Source organism: Narcine bancroftii, chromosome 3 (genome assembly GCF_036971445.1).
Source record: "Narcine bancroftii isolate sNarBan1 chromosome 3, sNarBan1.hap1, whole genome shotgun sequence".
Classification (NCBI taxonomy): domain Eukaryota; kingdom Metazoa; phylum Chordata; class Chondrichthyes; order Torpediniformes; family Narcinidae; genus Narcine; species Narcine bancroftii.
Window position 1 is genome coordinate 199,361,910 of NC_091471.1, and position 14,181 is coordinate 199,376,090.

At 39.8% G+C, this 14,181-nt stretch overlaps 1 protein-coding gene and 1 long non-coding RNA gene across 7 annotated transcripts in view; one reads left to right on the top strand and one right to left on the bottom strand.

The window, feature by feature from the left end:
• Positions 1 to 14,181, bottom strand: part of fstl5 (follistatin-like 5) — an 810,780-nt gene that overhangs the window by 519,502 nt on the left and 277,097 nt on the right. The window lies entirely within an intron of this gene.
• Positions 1 to 14,181, top strand: part of LOC138758009 (uncharacterized) — a 53,001-nt gene that overhangs the window by 9,793 nt on the left and 29,027 nt on the right. Inside the window, exon 3 of one of the 2 annotated variants that reach the window (XR_011354044.1) lies at positions 7,961 to 8,193. The exons of the other annotated variant lie outside the window; for it this stretch is intronic. This is a non-coding gene — a long non-coding RNA (uncharacterized lncRNA). Of the gene's footprint in view, positions 1 to 7,960; positions 8,194 to 14,181 lie in introns of those variants that run through there. 2 annotated transcript variants of the gene reach the window in all.

Sequence of the window (14,181 nt, forward strand, 5' to 3'; positions counted from 1 at the left end):
AACTGCAAGAGAGATGCATCGAACAATGCAAACCCCTCTATGTGTGCTTCAGTGGGACCCAACCAGTTAAAGGTATTACAAAGAGGATAGAAAAGAAGGGAGAAAAAGGGAGTGTAGGTGTGAAATGATTAAAAGTTGCATAAATGGAGAAGAATATAAAATTAAATGTGAGAAGATCCTTACATTTGAACCACTGAGCACTGAGACAGAATGCGAATAAACAAAGCTCTTGATGATTGATGAGGTGAACCTAGTGACAGACAAGATAGCAGCAATAGTGTTTAGAACAAAACATTAGGCAGAATAATTTATTTCAGCAACAATTTATAATGTAACTCCCAAATGAGAGCAATTTGTTTTATTTAGTATCTATAACAATGCATTCTGGAAAAGTATTCATTGGATGTTAACTAGGAAGGTTTGGCAAGCATAATTCATTTCCTTAATTGAAGTAAGAGCTGCTAAAATGTTAATAGTTTTTAAACACAACTTTTTTTTCATCGTGGAAATATTTGCATACAATTCAAAATAAGTGTGCTCATTAAGAATTGCTGGGACATTTTGCATCAAGATTGCAATCTGTTAATGCAATTTAACTGCAAATAAATGGGACAACTGTTGTGCACAGTACCATTAACAACAGTTTAAATATTCTAAAATATTGACACCTTCTCTTAAGCAGCACATATTTATAGGCTTGAGTTCTCGGAGTAGATGGAAATGAAACATTGGTTAACTCTCCAAAATGTATTTATGTTAAGCAATGTTCTTGGTACCCAAGAACAACTATGAGGGCTTCAGCAAAAAGATTGCACTGGTGGGTTGAGATTTTCATTGGTGAACTGTCAATTATGAATGCTCTTTGCTATCTGAGTTGTAGGATACTCCATTGTATGTACATCCATATTAAGCAATGTTAAGCAATGTTCTTGGTACCCAAGAACAACTATGAGGGCTTCAGCAAAAAGATTGCACTGGTGGGTTGAGATTTTCATTGGTGAACTGTCAATTATGAATGCTCTTTGCTATCTGAGTTGTAGGATTCTCCATTGTATGTACATCCATCTTCTTCTTCTTCTTTGGCTTGGCTTCGCGGACGAAGATTTATGGAGGGGGTAAATGTCCACGTCAGCTGCAGGCTCGTTGGTGGCTGACAAGTCCGTTGCGGGACAGGCAGACACGGTTGCAGCGGTTGCAGGGGAAAATTGGTTGGTTGGGGTTGGGTGTTGGGTTTTTCCTCCTATGCCTTTTGTCAGTGAGGTGGGCTCTGCGGTCTTCTTCAAAGGAGGTTGCTGTCTGCCAAACTGTGAGGCGCCAAGATGCACGGTTTGAGGCGATATCAGCCCACTGGTGGTGGTCAATGTGGCAGGCACCAAGAGATTTCTTTAGGCAGTCCTTGTACCTTTTCTTTGGTGCACCTCTGTCACGGTGGCCAGTGGAGAGCTCGCCATAAAACACGATCTTGGGAAGGCGATGGTCCTCCATTCTGGAGACGTGACCCACCCAGCGCAGCTGGATCTTCAGCAGCGTGGACTCGATGCTGTCGACCTCTGCCATCTCGAGTACTTCGACGTTAGGGATGAAAGCGCTCCAATGAATGTTGAGGATGGAGCGGAGACAACGCTGGTGGAAGCGTTCTAGGAGCCGTAGGTGATGCCAGTAGAGGACCCATGATTTTGCACGTGAAACACACTTTAAAAAAACATTAGTCATACAGCACGGTAACAGGCCCTTTCCGCTCATGAGCCTTCTCCGCCCAATTGACCAACAACCCTGATACATTTTTGAATGCCACGCAGACGTGGAGAGAATGAACAAATTGCTCACAGACTGATTTGTACCCCAGTCGCTGGCAATGTTGCGCTAACCACTATGTTAAATATGCTTCCCCTTTATTTTTCCTCAGTGGTTAATTTTTTTTTAATATTGTTACCCCCCACATCCTCTGTATGCTGTGGTTAGTATAGGATTACTTAAGGTGGTATGTGACTGGGGGATAAAAGGTTGAGAACCACTGATCTAAGCAATGGGAAAGCTGGGGAAGTGACAGCCAGTCTGCCTCACCTTGGCAATGGTGAGGCACACGAGGAATCTTGTCAAAGCATTTATAATTAGAAAAAAAAAACTAGCATCATAGGGAGTTTAGACAAATACTCCTCTCAGAATTATATTATTTATGTATTCATTGTAATTTTATTTTTGCAGTATAATTCTGAATAAACAAACAATCTGGTCCCCAAACAATTTGATCTTTTGGTTTCGGATACTTATTGGTAGCTTACTGATATTTTTCCCTGATTGTCCAAACTGATTTGATCATGTTTAACATTGGGTTTATTTTAGCCATTTTTACAAATATGACATGGTTTAATAAGGACAAGCAAATTTAACCAAATAAATGTGTAACCTTTTGAGGAGTGATATTTTCCTCTTTGTTGTCAATGTGAAGTTCTCAGATTCTCCCTGTGTTCTTTTTTGGTTTGTTTAAAGTGCTCTACACACTTGCCAGAAATGCATTGATACCCCGATGAAGACTGTTGGTTGGTTATGTATCTTTAACTTTGCCATATAAAGTACATTGTTTGACCTGCTGAGTTTCTCCAGCATTGTATTTATTTTTAACCAGAAATGCACTTGTGGATTAATTTGCTGCTGTAAATGGCCTCTCATATATGTGACTGGCATGAGAATCAGAACGGAGTTGATGGACACAAAAATGAGAAATAACTGGAAAAACAGATTATTAGGATTCTTCTGAGACCTGGCACAGACTTGATCTGCTAAATTGTCTCCTTTTCTGTCATTAGCAAATATGAGAAATAGAGTCATTATTATATAATCAGGATAATGTGAACTATTTTGTAACCGCGTAGGAATGCATCCTTCTCACTGTAGTGCACCACTGTGGGGGCGTATGTACATGTATAGGAGTGAGTGTGAACAGTTTCCTGAGATGGTGGAAAGCATCAGTAAGTAAAATCTCTTTTGTTATTTGAATCTTGCATCTCTAATTTATTTAAGAAGCCTCCCAAGTAACACAGGTACATAATATGGTGGGCCACGGTATAAGAGAACAGAAATAAAGTCATGCAATTCATTGTAACTTACTGAAATACAAAGGGGAAGAAGAGAAAAAAACATTATTGAAATAAATGGCTGGAGCAACAGCAGTTCACCCAGTGATGGACTGGGAGGCTGAAGACATTGCTGAATCATTTTTAAAGTGTCAGTAGTGGTGCAATTTAGCATTTAAAAGCCTTTTTAAAAATGCAACAGCAGAGGAGAAGATCAGTTATAGATGTCTCTGGTCAGGGGAGCGAGGCCTTCTCTTATTTAATAGCTGGGAGCTTACAGATGTTGAGAAAAATGATCCAGAGCAGATATTTGCAAATGTTTGCTTCTCACCTTAAACTCAGGTCTAATCAAAGAATTAAACGTTATGAATTTCAAGGCTTAATGCAAGAGACTGATGAAGCTGTTGATAACTTCCTCACTGGACTAAAAATTGTTGCAACAAAATGCAGATTTAAGGATATAGAGGAAAGATTAGTTGATCAACAAATACAGGGGAGTGCCCATCCCGAAGTGCAAAAGTCTCTTCTAGGGAAGGATAGCTTGAAGCTGGCCAAAGCTATAGACACAGCCAGAGCGTTCGAAGGCACGAGGATGCAAATGAAATCTATCTATCTACGCAGACCCACCCACAGCAAAGGGAAGGAAGGGGTGATGCCATAAAGAACACAATCAGAAAAGTGCAAACCCCTAAGACGTGCAGCAAATGCGGCAGACAACAGTCATACATTCGTGCACCTTCGGTCTAACTTGCCTATGCCGACCAAAATGTCCCACCCACACTAGTCCCACTTGTCTCCTTATCTTGAAGAGAGGCATACTTGCATGAAAGCCAACTCAAAGAAGGTTCAACAGGTTGACTAGAGGGGAGAGATGCCTTAAGTCCACTTTGCCAGGGTCTTAATATTCCTGATCCTGAGTCAATCCCAGGACTTGGTGCCCACATTTCCTTTCACATACATTTATCTTGTCTGCTTCAGGAGAGCCACACATTCAGGTGGTGGTCAGGCCCACCTACTGTCAAAGATTTTAAAAATAATTTCAATGTTTATTTTATGTCCATGATAATAAAAAATAAATATTTTAAAAGTAGATGCGCAAAATTAGACAGCAAAAATAATCATTAAAATATATTATAGCACCAATAAATTAAATAAAGAAAATAAATTGCAAGTAAAGAAAATTTTAAAAAATGCCAAATCACAATGCCAAGGGCACAATTGAAATGAACTTTCTCGTGGCAAGCTTCACTCCAATGAAGCTGAGGGCCCAGAGTAAAACACATTCACTCCTTTTCATCATCATACAGTTGCTCCATCACTAAACTTGGTCACGTATTCAGGAATGGAACAGTCTGTTAGGTTCTTCTGATGGTGAGGACGTATCAGATTACCATATTTAATTGCACAGGTATAAATGTCCTTGACTTCCTGGGATACAAACAGTTGATCATTGCTGGCTCACTTTGGGACCATCAGCTAGTCAGGGTAAGAGATCTGTGCCCACACCCGCTGATCTTTAGTGTGTAATCATTTAGCAATCTCAGTCTTAAATACTCCATTTCCATTGCAGCAGACACTTCATCAGTAATTTTTCACACACTGGGGGCCTCTTAAAGTTAAAATAATTAGTTAAGTTCACAGTTGTGAGTTAAAAATAAAATCCGATGCTTTGTTTCCAAAGCAAGATCCCTTCTTATTTATCAAAACCCAAGTTATAATTGGCTGATCTTGCTCAGTCTCTCCTCAGGGTCAGCCCTAAAGAAAGTAATTTTTGATGCAAAATATTTCTAACAGAATATGGTGGAAATGCAAATAAACCCATTTTTCTTTTTAAACAGTTTGCTCACGTTAATAGAAGTAAAACACAAAAGTCTGCCGACACCATGGTTGAAGTAAAAGCACAATGCTGGAGAAACTTAGTTGGTTAAACTGTGCACTTTATATAGCAACAATAAAGAATCAAGCCTGAAATGTTGGCTATTTACTTTTATCTTTGACCTGCTGAGTTTCCCCAGCATTGTGCATTTACTTTTGAGCTAGTTAATAACTTGAGCTTACACTTTTCACCAGAAGGGAAGCGAAACCACCCAGAACACTCCAAATGTTAAGCTAGGTGTTATTTTTTATCAATCTTGACTGATGGATCTTCTAAGTGCTTTAAGCATGAACAGCTCTCACATGGCATTTTGAGGTTTCATTTTGATTTGAAGCAGATGGTTCGATATAATACAAACAACCTTTTAAGTTTTCAGTTGCTAGTTTTGCAACAGGCTTCAGGTTTGTCTCGCAGATTAATCAGCAATGAAATTCAAAGACCATTCTTAAAGGCTTAAATCACAGTCTGTTCTGTTCAATTTTCTCTTGCAGAGAAATTACATGAATATCTTCTGGTGTTGCTATACACATAATGTTGGTTGTAGACAGTATCTCGGACTCTATGGTTACCAGACTTTTATGGATTTTGTTGTGTAACTAACTGCTCTTTGGGTAGATAATTCCAGAGGCTGTCTCTGAAGAGGTTTTTTTTTAAAAAGCAAAACTACACACACTTATTTGAGCCTCTCATTCTGAAATGGGCTTTGTTGGAGGACACTGAGCACACAGACTTTACAGAAATCCTCGTAATTCCAAGCTGGAAGAGCAGCTGCTGAGAATCTGTGTCTTCAGCCTCAGCAACTATGAACATCCCAGATGTGATCAGTGGTCCTCCCAATAGATGCTGGGTGTACGTTTCCAGATTTCAGACTTCCAGTGCATGCAGGCCTTTAATTTTACATCGAGGAGGTCTGGAGCTAAAAAGCTGCTATGGAAGAAGACTCTCGCTGATAAATATGTGGAGTCATCATCCAATTCACCCATTCCCATCTTCACACCCACATATGAATGTAACTGAAAACATTGAATATTCCACTGACTTCAGAAACGAGCACTCAGCAGCACAGGGACAGCTTCTTCCCTGCTGCCACCAGATTCCTGAATGATCAATGAACCAAAGACACGGCCTTACTTTTTTGTGCACTGCTATTTTTATTCTTTATATATTATTGTTGTAAGATGGTTCATAATGCTGCAAAACATCAAATTTTGTGACTTGTTCATGACAATAAATTCTGATTCTGAGAGAGTTCATGCCAAATGTGCACCTGTGACTTATTAGTTGACATTGCTGTGTTAAAGGAAAAATCACATGGTCTGGCCACTGTTTTTAAAGATTTATGCATTTCTTGGAATGTGGACCTCACATTGCAAAATCAGCATTTATTGCAGATCCCTGCAGATGTGCAGTGAAAGTGGGCTGAGCGGCTGCATCGCAGCCTTGGATGAAGTACCAATACCTCTGAGAGGAAAGCCCTGCAAAAAGTAGTGGGCAGAGCTCAGTACATACAGGCAAAACTCTCCCCACCATCGAGGACATCTACGTGGAACACTGCCATTGGAGAGCAGCAGCAATCTGCCCTGATCAGGAAGTTTGCTGTTCTCAATGCTGCCATCAAGAAAGAGGTATAGGTGGCATAAGACCTGGCCCGCACCACCAGGCTAAGGAAAAGTTGCTACCCCTCCACCATCAAACTCCTAAAGAACAAACTGAATCAGAGATAATTTAAGGACTCTTACTTTGTACACTATTTATTTTCTGTCTTGCACAGTTTGTTTGCACTTCTTTCTTGTTTATAGTTCTCTCATTTGTATACATTTCTTGAGTACATTTTTTACACTTCCAAAAAGTAGAAATTTTGTGTGGACCACAGGAAAAAGAATCTCAGTATTGTATATGATGTCACATATGTACTCTTCAATAAATTTGAACTTTTGAACTAAAAGCCCTTGGGAAGTTGGTGTTAATCCACCTTCTTGAACCATTGTAGTCTTGTTGGGCAGAGAGTTCCACAATTTAAGCATAATGATGTTAAAGGACTGGCAATAAAGTTTCAAGTCACGATGGTCTGTGACATGGAAGGGAACCTGCAGGTGGGGATACTCCCTTGTGCCTGGTGCCCATATCATTCTTCTTTGTACAGCACCACAAGTTTGAGGGGTGCTACTCTGGTATCTCAAGCAAAACTATGCTGGGAACTTTAAAGATGGTATCTACTGCATCCAAATTGCATTGGTAATGGAGAAACTACCCATCAAAAGGGTTACTTTGCCATTGATAATCTGGAGTTACTTTATATTGCTGGGATTGCAGTCATCCATACAAGTGACATCTAATCTTGTCAATGTTGGAAAATCCTTGGTGTGCTCGGGCATGGTGGGGAACTCTGCAATGGTCGTGGTGCTAAATGTCAAGGGAATCCTGTTAAAAGCTCTCAAATTTAAGAAGCTCATTGCCTAAATCATTCTGAGTATCTTGTAGGAAGGAGAGCAGTTGTTGAAAAGGCTGTTGGTTTTTCTTCTGTGTTAGATACCCATCATGAAAGTCTAAACCTGCTTGTTCATCGTGGTGGACTATTTCAGAAATGGAGAAGTGGATTTGAAGGGCAGTCTCCATTAATTTAGCAGTCAGCACCAAGTAAGGTTATCCATTTGAAATCCTGTTTTCAGTGGACACTATAATACTGTACAATAATATTAGCTATGAGTCATAAAAACACAAACTAATAGGTGATCTTTTGGTAATTAACAGAAGGAATCACATTTGTTGTAGCTCATGAATTAACATAAATTAGAAGCTGATGCATACAAAAGAAGGTCAGTGCAACAAAAATTAAAGGAAAGAGAGTTCACTGCCTCCTACACCAGTAATCTCTTATGGATTCATGTTGTGTTGAAAGGTCTTGGAAAGGTATTTGGTAACTTTTTATTTTAAATTGGCTGTTTTAATCTCTTACTCTAGCTGTGCATTGTTTTACGACTCACTCTTGAACTATATTTACTGTTTTCAGCCGACATCATAAAGGACCCCATCACCCTGGTCATAACCTCTTCTCACTGCTTCCTTTGGGTAGAATGTGCAAAATCTTGAAGACTAACACCTCCAGGTTAAAAAATAAATCATTTCCAAGCTCTTGAACCTCTGCTTATTACACTTATCATGGACTGTTGCTTCACCATAAAAGTGTCTGTACTATTATAACATTACATTTTTTTCCTTGCACTATGGTCATTGTGTATATTTACTACCTTTTGTAATTATATCATTTTAATTTAATATATAAACAATGCAGTTTTTTTAAAAACCAAGTATGTACCTGTTTGACTGCAGCAGGTAAGAACTTTGGTGCAGATGTATGTTTTACAATGTATATGATAATAAAATCATTATCATGAGATAACATTTCTTCGAGTTTGTGTTACTTTGACTGTCTATATTTTTAAAACTGACGGATGATGTTTTGCAGTGTAATTTCAAGGATTACATGAGAGAAACAATGAAGTGTCATAGAACTCCAACCAAAATTTAGTTGATGAATTAAGATTTATGTGGCTAATTACACAGTATATTTATTATTTTTTGGGCAACACCACTTTTCAGCCACAAACGAGCCTGCAGCCGACGTGGACATTTACCCCTCCATAAATCTTCGTCTGCGAAGCCAAGCCAAAGAGAAGAGAGAAAGAGACTGGGTTTAAAATATAATTAAACAAAAAAATTATTAAATATTAATAGCATATGCAAAAGTATCTTGGCTTCTGATTGACCAGATAATCTAGAAGCATAGCTTCTGTACTAATTTATGTCAAGATCCAGGTGTTGAAGGAACTCTCCACTAAACCATGAAGCTTACAGAGGTTTAATCAGATATGATTGAAGAAGATCTGGCCATTTGAGTAATACCACTTGATTAAACACTGCCACAAACCAAGACCCTGCACCCCCAATACCACAGGCCCAAAATTTATGAGATAATGAAGCTAATAAATTTATTGATAAGTAAATCATGAAAGTCTGTAGACACCATGGTTGAAGTAAAAACACAAAATGCTGGAGAAGCTCAGCAGGTCAAGCAAAGGTAAAAATACATAACTGACTTTTCAAGCCTGAGCCCTTCATCAACGTATGAGAGAATGCCGGCAGGCATCCAAACAAAAAGGCGGGGCGGAGGGTTTGACAAAGGCAGGAGATGATAGGTGGAGAAGGGAGGGAGGGGACAGAAGCAATGAGGAGGAGGAGGGATGGCTAGATGGCTAAGGGAGGAGAGAAATGGAAAGACAAATGGAGAGGGGAAAGAAAGCAGAGAAATAAATGTTAATGCCATCTGGCTAGAGAGTGTCCAGACGAAAAATAAGGTGTGCTTCCTCCAATCTGTGGGTGGTCAGGGTGGAATAGTACATAAAGCCATGGGAAAATGTGAATCAGAGTGCGCCTCAAAATTGAAATGGTTGGCTACTGAGGGATCGCTGTTGAGACAGCTGGAGAGGAGGTGCTCAGCGAAGTGATCTCCCAATCTGCGACTGGTCTCTTTGATGTAGAGAAGGCCACAAAGGGAGCACTAGATGCAGTATATCTATCCTGTGGATACACAAGTGAGGTGTTATTTCACTTGAAAGACCTATTTGGGGCACCAGACCATGGTGAGCAAGGAGGTATTGGCACAAGTGATGCACCTCCTGTGGGAGATGGGGAGGGATGAGTTCATGAGAGAATCAAGGAGAGTGCGGTCCCTGTGGAAGGCCAAGAGGGGAGGAGAAGGAAAAATGTGTTTGGTGGTGGATCCTGTAGTAAGTGCCAGAAATAAGTTGGAGGGGAAGGAGGGAGCATGTCTCCTGTGCCAGACCTGAAAAGGAAAGATGATAGAAGGTGGAATCTGGATTACCCACACAGAATGAATCATCCTGCCACCAGAAGCAGAACTGCAAAAGATTCCACCATCTGATGAGATATGTCAAGTTATGTGCTTCAGTACTTGAAAAGTTCAAAATAATGCCTAATATTTATTATTGATTTGACATTACAGAATTTTATTTAAATTATTCCACCACAGGAAGCATGGAAGTAAATGTGTTTTTGCTCAGATTGTGTTGAGCAGACTCATTGAACACACACTGACTAGTTAAATGTCACTGACTCATTTTGCACATGTAGGTGAAATCGCTGTAATTGATTTTCAAAGTTTTAAATGTTTCAGTGTAATATACAGTTTTACTCATTGGTTCCACCTTCAAACAGTTATTTTCTAACAATACAAACTCTATCACAATCCTGCACAGCCAAGCCATGTGTGTGTCCAATGGCTTGTCCTTCTCACCATCAGCATTCATTGGACTTTAATTGGTCAAGATTTGACAAAGCATTTTATGTTTAATCATGTCCTTGGCAGCAACATTGATTTTTTTTTCCCCCCAAAGTTACCATTCAGCACCAAGTCCCTGGTCTTGATCTCTCAGTGCTGAAAATGGCATGGTCACTAAAAGTGTTCTCCAAGGTACTCCTGGTCACAGAATCACAGTTTTAGAGACTTCACTTGTTTTGCTAATTGAATAGACGTTATTGACTTCTCAGGTGAACAGATGCTAATAATGACACTTTTCTATAAGAATCTTTCAAATGTTCAGAATAACTAATGATGAGGCTAAAGTTCTAACTGGTGTATTTCACTAAAAATATGAACCACCATGACTGATCAGCTTTATGGATACATTGACACTTTTTGATCATCAGCAGGTTGCCATTCTTCAATGGCAACTCCTTCAAAAGCCCATCAAGAATGTTTGCATTGTGATCAAATTACCTACCAAGAGCCCTTTGACTCCCTCTGGTGAACCTTAACTTTATATGACACCACAATCCCTTTATTTCATTGGACCACATGATTCAATGCATATACAATACTGCAAAACCCCAGGTACCAGCAACTATGAGGATTTGTAGATGTGGGGTAAGTGCATTTTCCGGTTGGTTGAGATTGTGTGTGGTTTGAATAGAAAACTAACCACTAGGGGGCCCCAATTTTACACATTCATATTTCTTACCTATTTATTATCCACGATTGTTTGCCGATTGCTTGAGACTACCAGTTGCTTGAATGATACTGTATTAGGTGAGAAGTCCTACTGACCAAAGGTAGAAGACAAGTGGATGGAAATTAAATGCAGAAAATGGAAAGAGAATACTCGCAAATGAGATCTCAAGGGAGCTTCCTCTGCACACTTACCAAATGTCTTTGGGGTCAACCTCCTGGCTCTGAAACATTCAGTGCAGTTCTGTGTTCCTAGCCATGCTGGGTACTTTAATGCATAAATGACCATCAGCGTTGCTGATGGCATCTTATTTAGTTAAGTACATTTGTGGTACAAATATAGAAACTGTATTAAAAATCTTCCTTCAGTTAACCTGTATGTGAATTTAAAAAACTGTCAGTAAGTGTTTCCATGGAAGTAGTTAACTGTCCAGGATTGTTTGCATTCTTATTCAGCGATTGACCACAACTGCCTTTTAAGTGAGATACATAGCTTTCATTTAAGAGCTCAAAAATCGTACATACGCAAAGTTATAATTTAAAATATCCTAGATATCTTATTAGTGAGGGTGCAACAAATGTTCACCAACTGTTTGAGAGCAGATATATTACAATTTCAGTCATGTGAAAGAGTGATTTGATGCCAGTATTGTCATCTTCAAGCTCAATATCCAACCGACCTCACATTGTGAAACAAACAAATATGCAAGAAAAGGATAAGAAAATACGATGTACAATGAATTGAATTATTTTGTTGTCACATATCCAGAAATACAGTAAAAAAAACTTTGCTATCCAGGCAATCCAACTCAAAGGAGGTAGTGCAATAATAACAAATAAGCCACCGTGCACGAGGAGTGTTGCAGTAAGTCAAGTAGTGCAGGGCAATAAAGAAAACAAAAACACACTGAATGGTAATAGAGAAAAAGAACCAGTAAAAACAATGCAAGGGCACCTATTGCCAGTGTGAGAGTCTGATAACAATAGGAAAGAAATTGTCCTTGAATCATGAGGTTCATGTTTACCAGCTCATTTTACTTCTGCCCAACGGAAAAGCAGATACGAAATATCACCAAGGTGGGATGAGGCCTTTAATAAGTTAACACGTTTTCTGAGACAGCAAGAAATACAGCTGGAGCTGATGGGGACATTGGATTATATAATTGTTGGGCTGTGGTTACAATATCTTTCAGTCTTGAGCAGAAGTGTTCCTGTACTAAGTTGTGATGCAGCTAGATGGGATACTTTGTACAGTAAGTTGGTAAGAGACTTTGGCAACGTGCCAGATATCCTCAGGCATCTGAGAAAGTAGAGTCTCTGGTGTGCTTTCTTGGTTGTAACATCAACATAGTAAGACCAGAAAAGGTGACACGTCTTCCAAAGATCTCCACCATCCCCACCTCAGCACCACTGATATATTCGGGCCATATGCTCCTCTCCACTTCCTGAAGTTAATGACCTGCTCCTTCACCTTACTGATATGGAGGAAGAGGTTGTATTCTTAACACCATGCCAGCACACACTGTCTCCTTCCTATTTTCTATTTCTTCATTGCTTAAGATCTGGCATAAAATGGTGGTGTCATCTGCATATTTGCAGATGGAGATCGAGCAGCATTTGTCATGTTGAGTAAGGTGCTGAGTAGGCAGCCTTGCAGGGCACAGCTGGTTAGATTTATCATGGAGGAGGTGTCCTTAATCATCAGAGCTTGCATAGTGCAGGTCAGAAAAATCAAGGATCAAGTTGTATCCTGTTGGATATGGAAAGAAAGTCAGCATCATCTGCAACTGATTTTGTCCCTTTTCTGTCATGGACTCAATAACTGCCATTTTGTGGAATGCCTCAATGAATCAGAGGAAGTTTTGAGATAAGGTCATCAATTGTGCCCATGATATTTTGACAAAGAACCTCTTAGCCACGGTCAGGTAATACCAAGCATGTTGGCTAGAGCTCTAAGTGAACATCAAAGTACTTTATAACTATAACAAGGGTTTCCACCTCCATCACCCTTCAAACCATACGACTCCCATTTGGGTGAATGAAAAAAAGTTTTCTCATCTCCACTTTAATCATTCAGCTACTTTTTTAAAATCTGGTTTTTGGCCACCTTGCTGAGGGGAATGTGTCATTCCTCCTTATTCTGTCTTGTGCATTTTAATTGAAATCACCGTCCAAATTTCAATCAAATCATCATTAGTCTCTCTAATCTTTCCCAAGAGTCACAATATTTTCTGTACTCCCAACATTCTCATAAAAACCCAGACATGCTGGAGAAACTTGGCTCGTCTCACAGCGTCCAAAGAAATATTACTGATGTTTCGGGTCTGACCCCTTCCTCAAGGTATAAGTAAAAAAGAGAAACTGGCATCTGTATTCAAAGGCTGGGGGGGGGGGGGGGGGGGGTCAGGGAAGAATGGGAGGGGGAGGAGTGCAAACCAGAGACAAAAGGTACTAATTTGATTTAGTAAGAGGACAGGAGAGAGGAAAGCTGAGAAATGATTTTGGCTCTGTGGAAGGGGAGAGAGGGAGAGAGGGATCAGGAAACACAGGGGGTTGGGTGCTAACAGAAACCAGAGAAGTTGATGTTAATGACATCCAGTTGAAGGGTGCCCAGATGGAAGATGAAGTGCTGTTCATCCAATTTGTGGGTGGTCTCAGTGTGGCAGTGCACAAGACCATACACAGATATATTAGCAAGGGAACGGGGCAGGGAATTGAAAGGAGCGATCACTGGTCACTTTATGTCTTTGCCTCCTATGGATGCTGCGAGATCAGCTGAGTTCCTCCAGCATCAGGCATCTCTGTGTTTTTACTGGAAGGTGGCAGACACGAAAGATAAATCTCCTCTGCAGCTTTTCCAATACAATCATGCGTTGATCCATTTCAAAGAGTGCTGCAGTACACAAGCTGAGGCTTAACCCCTACTGAAGCTTTAGTCTTCTTAGCATGGCAAACTGCTTTTATTTTGAAAGTCTTGACGAATAATGGTTTTACCTTTCTATCTTGTTAACTTGAAGAAGCTACAGATGTACACCAAGTTCCTTCTCCTCCTTACATTGCTCCGAATGAAATCGCCTAATAACAAAACTGACAAATAGCACTCATTCCCAATCACACTGCATTCACATGTGCTTAAGGAGAGCAGCACAGCCCCTGTCACTGAACTAAACTGGAGAATTCTTTTATACACATTTTTTTCCAATAGG